Genomic DNA, 10501 nt, shown 5'->3' with positions numbered 1-10501 from the left:
ATCCGGAATTTAGTTATTCCTTATTGCTATACTGGTGGTCCAAGCCGACATCATCTCTCCCCTGATCTGTTGAAAGGCCTCCTGCTGGGTGTCTGTGCTTTCACTCTTGCCTCCTGTGAGCTTTCACCATGCAGGAGACAGAAAGATGTTCATGAATCAGAATGTATCAAATGTATCCCTGTTTTACATCCTTCAAATGGTTTCTTGTAAAACGAGGAGGAATGTTGGTATTTATGTCAGTGTGTTGCTATGAAGATTAAATAGCATTATCCATATAAAGCACTTTGTATAGTTTCTGGCATATAGTAAATACTCAGGGAAAAGTAGATAATTATTAATCTCTTCAGGGCAAGCTTTCCCTCTCTACAGCCCATCATTCGCAGAAAGACAAAACTGCCTAAAAACCTCAGGGAGCTTCTAGGATCAGTTCATCCCCTCTGGCCTCAAACACATGGTCCTTCAATCTGGCTCTGACCTATTATTTTCAGATTCATTGCCTATCAATCATGTACTGATCAACAGTTTACATACCAGGAAGAACATTCGGCCCTGAAGATACAGTGGTCAATGCTCCCAAGTCCTAAAAATTCTGTTTCTGCCACATTGAATGGTGGGAGACGGGCCTTGAGTGAACAGTAGCAAGAGGAAATCGATAATTTCTTGGCCTGCGTTTTCAAAAATCTAGTGTCTGGGAGAAAATTGACTCTTGTAGCAAGGGAGACTGTTAGCTAGAGAGAAGTTTCCCCACAGCAGACGAAAAAAGAAAGAGGAGTCAACTCACATTGGAAACCAGGTGTTCTCTATTCAGGTATGTTTGCTTCCTTTCCCATTGCTTTACCTGGCATACTCTTAGAATGACTTCAAGGCTATCCTTAAGGTCTTTCTTCAGCGAAGCCTTCTGTGACACCGCCAGATACACAGACAGGTGGTTGCTCTGTTCTGGTGCAACCATATAAACCAGTTCATGGGAGCTCATCATTTGGAGATACGAATAATTCTGCACAGCTGTGCCTTTTACTAGACTATGGCCTGCTTAAGGAAGATGCAGTATTTTTTGAAAAACAAAACAAAACAAAAACCATTACAGATTTATGGGGATATAATTGGAATAAACATTGTGTAAGTTTAAGGTGCACAATATGTTCATTTAATACATTTACAGATTGCCAGATGATTACCAGCACAGTATTAGTAATACCTTCATCCTGCCACATAATTATCATTTCTTTTTTGTGGTGAGAACATGTAAGATCTACTTTCTTAGCAATTTTTAAGTACATGATACACTATTTTTAGCTATAATCACCATGTTGTACATTAGATCCCAGAACTTGTTCATCTTAGACCTGAAATTCTGTAGTTTTTGGTTAATTTCCCTCATCCCTCAACTTCTGGTAACCATAATTCCACTTTCTGTTTCTCTGAGTTTGTCTTTTTTAGATTCCATCTATAAGTGATATCATGTATTCCATTGTATATATCTTCTATACGTCTTCTTTATCCATTCATCCATTGAAGGACACAGGTTGTTGGGTTTCTTGGCTATTGGGAATGACACTAATGCAACTTTGTTTCAGTTTGGATAATCTGAGAGCCTGAGAAGGAATGCAGATACACATGGTTTATTAAGGAAACAGTCTCAGAAGAAAGGATGTGAAGGAGGTATGATAGGACAAGAAAAAGAGCTAAGTAAGGATGTCATCTGTGCCGGGAGTCATCCTGCAGGCCGAACCGACAGTGAGCTCTGGAGCATGGATCATACCACAAAATTGGACTCATTTTGAGCCATTGGCATCTGGGCCAGTCAGTTATTGCCTGTTAGGCCAGGTACTCCAGGGCAATTCTCAAGAGGAGAGAGTAGCTGTGAGTCCTTGCCAGCCATCATGCAGTGATGGAGGATGAAGGAGATCTGACCAGAGCAGCAAAAACTTTACTAATCTCTGTGTCCCGACATCTGCTTTCTCATTTACCACATAGTGGACACTCAAAAATATTTATTATATCTTTAAATGAATTATTGGATTACAACTATGAGCAAGGTGCTGTACAATGTAGTCAATGAGATACAAAGATGACTTCTTCACCTCCATCATCTGTGGTGAATACCCAGTGGAGGGGGCATGATGAGATAAAATTACTAAGCCTAGAACACTAGGCAGGATATAATGCCTACAAGACAGATTCTTAGATTCTACAGAACTACAACTGAAGTGTGAATCTCATCTCAAAGGATTCAAGAAAGACTGTAGGGAAGAAATGGAACTTGTCATCTTAACAAACACATTGATTCTAAGGGGAAAAAAGAGTTAAAACTCCAAATGGGGAGAGCTCCGGTACAAAAATCACGGAGACAGGAAGTTTCTGAATTAGGGAAGGAGAAGAGGTCACTTGCCTGCTGTCCAGAACACACACTACAGTGTGTACATTTCATAGTAGAATAGTTGTAAATATGGCCAGAAAGACGAATTGGGCGTATAAATGTGTAGGAATCTGAGCGCTAAGCAGAGAAGTTTGGGTTTAACCCTCTAGGCAATAGGAAGTCATTAGACATTTTTTCAACATGAAAATGAGCTTAACAGAAAAGGGCCTTCGTTTTAACCTAGCAAGATTAGTTTCGATTGGGGAGGAACTAGAGATAGAAACTGTTTGCCAGGCAATATGAGATGATGTTTTGAAATTAAATGCCTTAATCTCTCTGCTTCTTCATTTAAAGCTACACTTTAACAAATTTTTATTATATATAATTTCATTTTAAAGATTAAATGAAAAAGCAGATTTTCTAAACACCATATTTCCAGGCCCTATGTAAATTCCCTGTGTTGAAGTACATTTTGAGGAAAAGTACAATATATCAGAATTTCAAAGGGTATCTGACCCTGAATATATAATAATTATTGAGTGTCGACAAAACAAGTCTACAAAATGTAGACTTTCCACTATGTCTTTCTTACTATTAAAATATATTCCATGGTGATTTATTTATTTTATTATCTTAATTAAATATGTCATAATTCTCAGTTGTAAAAAATACTTATTTGGAGTTTCTTAGAAGCTTATCAGAAGGAGAGACAGTAAGGAATCAAAAGAAGTATAATGCCCAATCTTCAAAGAGAAAAAAAAGTAGTATTTATGGAAACATTCTGTGTACTGGGCTCTGCTACAGCAATGTTCTCACATACAGTCTCTCATCTACTCTGCATGTTCAAAGTTCTCATTTTAATTCATATGTTAATTAAATGACCTAAGTTTATACATCTAGTAAGTAAGAGTCAGATTCAAACCCAGTTTTTTTTTTTAAGATTTTACTTACTTATTTGTGAGAGAGGGAGAGAGAGAGAAAGCAAGAGAGCGAGAGAGAGAGAGAGAGAGAGAGCGCATGCATGAGCAGCAGGGCAGAGGGAGAGGGAGAAGCAGACTCCCCGCTGAGCAGGGAGCCTGACGCTCGGGTTGATCCCAGGACCCTGGGGTCATGACCTGAGCCGAAGGCAGATACTTAATGGACTGAAATGGACTGAGCCACCCAGATGCCCTCAAACCCAGTTTTAATTACCAACCTAAAGCTCTTTCTGTATCTCTATTAGCCTACATAGCATAGCATCTATACATATATTACATCTATCAGTGGACCCAGGATATTCACATGTAAAAATTGGTAGCAACGTATGGCAGCAATTGTTAAAGGCTAGGGGAATAGTCTAGATACAGGAAATCACTGCCAATATGTAACTCCTATAAATGTTGAGATATATGTAACATACTCTCTCCCATTCACATCCCATTAGAGTTTCCACCTTTGTCCCAACAACCTCTCCAACCCTAGGGTTGGGTCCATAGAATAAAACCATAATCAAGTTTACAGGCAATACATAGAAGAAAAATAATGGTCATACTGAAGGCTAATATGATATTATTTCTAGTTATTTAGGATTTTTTATGTTTCACAAACCAATTAGCATGATTTTGGTTAATTTGTTAGTTTAAAATATGTGTATTAGTTATTTAGTACAATTAACTTTACATTAATGGATGTGTTTAAACACTTTCAACATGCCAGTCATAGAATTTTAATTGGAATGGATTTATTATTGCTAATCCTCGCAAAATTCCTCAAGATAAGGTTTTATAATAACCATTTTATAGTTAGGAAATTAAAACAGCAAAAGGTTAAGTAACTTGCCCAAGGGCACAGATGGCTAATTTTAGAAATAGCAGAGTATCCAGGTCTATGTGACAGGGGCATCAGCTTTGAAGAACCCGTTACTTATTTGTAGAACATACCTTGAATTAAAAACTAAAAACAGATAATGAAAAGTTTATGTATGATTAAATGACCTGAAAGCTAGAATAGTCACTAGTATTAGCTTCCTGTTGCTGCTGTAACAAATTACCACAGACTTTGTGGCTTAAAATCACACACATTTATTATCTTGTATTTCTGAAGTCAGACATTCAAAATCGGTCTCACTGGGGTAAAATCAAGGTGTTGGTGGGGCTGCGTTCCTCCTGTAGGTTTAGAGGACCATCCATTCCCTTGTCTCTTCCGGCATCTAGAGGCTTCTCACACTCCTTGATTTATGGTCCCCTTCCATCTTGAAAGACAGCAATGGTCTTGTCTTCCCCATTTAAAGGACTCATATGAGTCCTCTGCTAACTCGGGATAATCTTATCTGAAGATCCTTGATTGGATCATGTCTTCAAAGTGCCTTTTGCCATGCAAGGTGACATACTCACAGGTTCTGGAGATTCTGATACAAACATCCATTCATTATCCTGCCTACTACAGTCAGGAAGGGCATTCTGAGAAAAAAATGAAATATAGAACTTGGCTTTGAATGGTAGAGAGTTAGAGTCAGCACATTATCAATCAGGGGCAACAATAACAGATGAGATACAAGGAGAGACTGTTTCTGCAGTGGTTGCTGGGGGGTCAGGACTACTGTCTCATTCCCTAGCTAGTTCTACGATATCAGTCAAGTCACTTGAACTTCCAGGGTCTCCACTTTTCATCTGTGAAATGAAGTCATTGGACTACATGATCTCCATCATTTCTTTCTAATCATTAGAATATATATTTACATTTTGAATGATATGTAAGCGACTGTATTTTAAAAGGTGGATTGGTTAAGTTCAAACAATATTTATCATGCCTCCAGAGGGTGCTTGGTTGTGTCCAAGGATGAGATAGACATTATGCATCTTGTGTTTAGCTTAATCAAAACCTCATTTTTCTCTTTGGATACGGCCACGTATTTGTATTTTTAGCCTTGTTCATTCTGCAATGTAATGGAAAGTTATTTGTATATTTGCTATCCTTTCTTGTTCCATAATCTTTTATTTTATTGAGATTTTATTTTGTCTTTCATAACTTTTTTCATTTAAATTCTTACTAAAATATATTCTTTCCAATATTTTAGTTTTATCAAACAAAGAAAAGGGAACCATACAGAGACTCATTATGCATTGGTTGTACTTATCAGTATTTCCTAGTGTTATTTGTCATCTTTCTGAGATTTGTGCTATTCTCTTTATGTTGACCATTTTGTCATATAAAAACAAATTTCCATGTCAGAGTCTACTTCACCAAAGCAAACAGCCCTACTGATCTCAATTCAAAATCTGCTCCCAGACTTGTCCCAAGACCTGCAGTTCTGCTGTTCATATTACTTTTTTGGATTAAAAAGTGTACTTTTGTGGGCTCTTATTAATAGGCAATCATTTTGCTCTGAAAGAAGGATGCTGACTTGATATCATCATAAATATATTAGTAAAGAGCAGAGAGCAGGCCTGAGTAAACAGGTCGAAGAACTTCCACATTTTGCATAAAGATGAAGTAGAGGAGGAGAGGACCAGGTATGGGATACTGCTGAATCTCTGTAATGGCTCTCCCACTGACATCTTTTGTGTTCTCTAGACAGTATCCTAGTTGGGTCTTTATTCCTATTTGATACGTAGGCTCTGACAGCCAAACCCCTCTTTTAATCTAGCCGCCCCCCGCCCCGACCCGTACTACTTTGGATACGCCATCACCCTGTTCTCAAGCTTCTGTTTGTCTCTTTCTTGTGTGAGACAAAGTTCAAAGGTTTGCACATCATGGTCTGTATCTATCTTTTTAATGTTATTGCACTTTTTAACCGAGTCTCCACTGTTGCCAAGATGTCTACTCATCATTCCTTGAGTACATACATACTCATTTCTTCCTCTCTCTCAAAATTTGGCCTTAAAGTAAGCTTGGAATTTTTTTTCTTTCTAAATCTTATCTTCCAAGTTCTGCCAGGAGCTTATTTTATTTCTTTAGTTTTCATGGATTGCTACTCCTCTGAAAATCTAGGGCACTTAATAGTCTCTCTGCTTCATTTGTCACAAAACTCACCATAGGTTTGCTGTTTTAAATGTAGGTTGCTATTCTTCATGTAAATATTCTATCTCCCCAATTACATTCTCAATCCCTCAGGAATGAGGGACCATATCCTTACCCTTTGGACATTCTCAGTCCTTAGTACATAACCTTACTCATAAATGGTTGTCATTAGAAGTACATGATTGAGATCTGGAAGGAGATATTGGGTAGTTTAGAAACCTTGAGATTGAGGGGATCACCAAGATAAAAGTCTTAACTTCTAAGATGCAGGTCAAAGCACTGAGCTGAGCCCATATCAAGTGTCAGCACAGGGATATAATAAATAGTAACTCCGATTTTTCCAAATATTGTTATGTTTGTTAAAACTTTTAAAAACTCATGAGAGTTTAGGCAACTTCTAGATGACATTCTTGGGGATAGGTCAACAATCTTCCACTTTGATGCAAAGACTCAAAAGCTCTGATACATCATGCTTGCTGGAGTTCTTATGTGATCATACAACTCAGTTCTAGTTTTCCGTATACAGGGAAATTATTCTTTTCTCAGCTGAGAACAGATATGAAGCCACTTTTCAAGAATGGGCTCAAATATTTCTTTCTCTAGAAAAATCTCTCCAAACAATTTCAGAATGGGCATTCCTGCCAATGTGCTCCCAAGACACAAGCTACCTGTCTTGTATTATTAACACGTATTATTATTTTACTTTATAGTTTGTTTACATTTCCATAATTTTTACTAACCCCCCAATTTTTTAAGGATATTTTTCCTCTTTTATTTATTTTTTCAATGCTGGGAAATTTACACATTAAAAGTATTCCATAAATGTTTATTAATGTGTGTTTTAAGAACATACAGAAGTTTAAAGCTTTTACCACCTGATTCTGGGGATTTGTTCCCTCAGAGGCATCTGTCAGGCTGTAAGCAAACAGAAATTCACAAAGCCAACAAAAAAAGTGATCAATAACAACAGTGAGACTGAATCATGCTCCTTAAAGGTAGAATTACACTTTATTCAACTTTGTAAGCCTTAACATGGCTAAAAGAGCTCCCGGAACATTTTACATGCCCAGTAAAGATTTACTAAATTAATGTTTAAATCCTACTCTGACCGTGATAATTCCAGAAGTGAAGAAGAACTAGCATCAAATATAGGGTACTCCCTAGCCTGTGACAACATTCAGACAATAGGGAGGATATATTTGTATCATTTATTCCAGCTGGATTGAATTTCTGATGCTCTTGTCCCTTCCACACTGATGAAGCTATTAGAATGCAACATGCATAAGTTTTTGAAGACTCACTCAAATCCTGAATCTTTTTCTGGTAACAGCACCACAGATTATAGGTAAGACCATGATTTCTACCAAAGGATGTAACAGCATATGTCATATTACAGTAAAATGACCATATTACAAAATATGTGGAATCCAAATGTCAGTGTAATTGTGGATGTTTAGAATATCATCCCATTTACAACATTGTGCTGACGAATGTAGGCAGTCATAACTAATACAACATCTTAATAGGAACATCAATGTCTATCTCCATCATGGGAGAACTTGTTCAAATTTACTAACAGCATTCTGTGACATCAGTTTATTCCCCAATAGCAAAAATGGCATTCTATGTAACAGAATTGTGAATAATTGTAAAGCTTCTGGTACTTAACTGTACCAGATGGCTTAACTATAGAGAGATTTAAATGAATGGTATTATATTTCTCAGACATCTGGAAAACTTCTAACAGCATATGGAAGCCAAGACCAGCACTCCAGCATTTTTTTAATGGCAAAGTTATTAACATTTGCAAAAGTAAAATTCTCGTATGCTAGCATTTCACCACATTCATTGTTATTCAGACCTTCTACAGTTTTCCTAATATCACCTTATGCAAAACATTCTTATATATGGAGTAATTAACCATCTATAGATGATTTGAACTTTTTAAAAAGGTTTTATTCATTTGAGAGAGAGCGAGAGAATGAGCAGTGGGGAGGGGCAGAGGGGGACAGAGAGAGAAAAAAAAGCAGGATCCCTACTGAGCAGGAAGCCTGATGCGGGGCTCGATCCCAGGACCCCAGGATCATGACCTGAGCTGAAGGGAGCTGCCCAACCAACTGAGCCACCCAGGCACCCCAAGATGATCTGAATTTTTGTGGCACAAAAAGAACTATGAGAATTGAAAAACAAAGGGAAGCAAAAGAGTAAAGTATAATTTAATCTTGACATGAAAATAAGCAATGTTCTTTAAGGGCTGAGGGCCTTAAAAAAATAAAAGAATGTGCTCCCCCAAATTCTTAGTTAACTGTTTGACCGTTTCACTCATATTTGACTTATTTTCGTTCTGTTTCCAAATTTAATGACTAAGAGGATGGCTTGGAATATACACAGACCTGATACTGCTTTCCTCTGGCATCCTCCAGTTTCTTCGTTTGTTTCTTTTTTTTTTTTTTTCTTTTTGAGTCCCACAGTTCACCTTATTAAGGAAGAATGGAAGGATCATATCTTTAATATACTTATGGATTACTAAACAAATTGTTGTAAATAAAATTCATTTAAAATTATGTAAGATTCTTTAAATTAATATTGTAAGACTTAAGTAGGATTAAAAATAACCTCTAAGGTTAAAGGTGGCAATCAGAGTTCAATTAAGATAGTATCTTAGCAATTATCCAATCAATAATACTATATGACTAATAATGCATAAATAGAACTTTAACATTTTCAACACAAGTCAAGTGATGAAGTCTGAAAATTGAGAAGGAAGGAAGGAGGAAGGAAGAGCAGAGTACATGATAAAGCCAACCTGATAAATAAGAACACTGTAAGGGGAAATACATTGGTAAAGATGTATCTGGAAAGCGGAAAATCTGAAGATTTTGTGGTCAGAGATTGGCATACTATACGTGAAACACTTTCAAATGGTAATAAATGTGTTATTTTAACCAAATTGGAGGGTAACTGAAATGTAGAGGAGGTAAATGAACTTGATTTGGTCAATAATCCTTGAAGTCAGGTTTGTGGGTTTTTTTAAATTAAAAAAAAAAAACCTCATTCTATAAGCACCAATAGTTTGAAAAAGATAGCCTTGACAATCCATTATAAATATCAGCTTATGTTTAGAAAAATATGAAATCACCATTTAGAATTAGTAAAATTGCATTAATGGTGAAAGAATTCCAAGTATAAATCTTAAGCATCACAGATATAAATATTCCACCACTCAACTGATGCCTTTTATTCAATTTTATCAAAAGTCCTGCATATTTCAAACACAGTGTCTATTTGAGAGATTGGATACAATGCATATTATTATTTTTCATCAATCATTCTGGTTTCTATTCTTCACTTACAAATGTTTAATAAATGCAAATTACCCAACGAATGAATTTTTCTTACTTTAGGATGAAATACTTATCCATTTTATAAAAAAGTAGACATACACTTTCCTTGACTAGGATAGCAATTTAAATGTCACCTTCTGGATATCAGTCTAGTTCCAGTGAACCGATAAATACTTCTTTAAATTGCTGATTTTCAGTTCATCAATTTTAGTCTTATTTTTTTACTTTTCTCTCTCTGGCAGTGTTTCTTATTCAGTGGGTCCCCTGAGAACAATATTGTCACACACCTTGAGTATGAAAAATTTGCATTCTATATCTTGCATCCTAGCAAAATCATTAAATGGGTACTATGTTATAAGTTATAATAAGTTTAATTAATTATGCTCTGAAGTTAGTTTCACTTGCATGACTATAGAGATCTGTATAAGAGAGAGATAGCATTTATTATGCATTCATGCATGAATCTCTAAGGCTGCTAGGAAAAATGAACTTTATTAAAACTACAACTAACTTAAATGAAATAATTCAAAATGAGGAAAATATGAAATATTTATAAAGTTAAATCTGATACATGCAAAGTTTCTTATTTATTTAGAATCATCAAAAACTAGAAACAACTCAGAGGTTTTTCAACTAGTCAAGGAATAAACAAACTATGGTACAACTTCATAATGGAATAGCAGTACACACAACATGGATGAATCTAAAATATACTAAGCTAAGTTAAAGAAAAAAACCCTGAATGGAGCACCTGGGTAGCACAATCGGTTAAGCAACTGGCTCTTGGTTTCAGCTCAGG

Source organism: Mirounga angustirostris, unplaced genomic scaffold (assembly GCF_029215605.1).
Source record: "Mirounga angustirostris isolate CCGP_5_RB_7025 unplaced genomic scaffold, mMirAng1.0.hap1 SCAF_3, whole genome shotgun sequence".
Classification (NCBI taxonomy): domain Eukaryota; kingdom Metazoa; phylum Chordata; class Mammalia; order Carnivora; family Phocidae; genus Mirounga; species Mirounga angustirostris.
Note: the sequence above shows the minus strand (reverse complement) of the source record.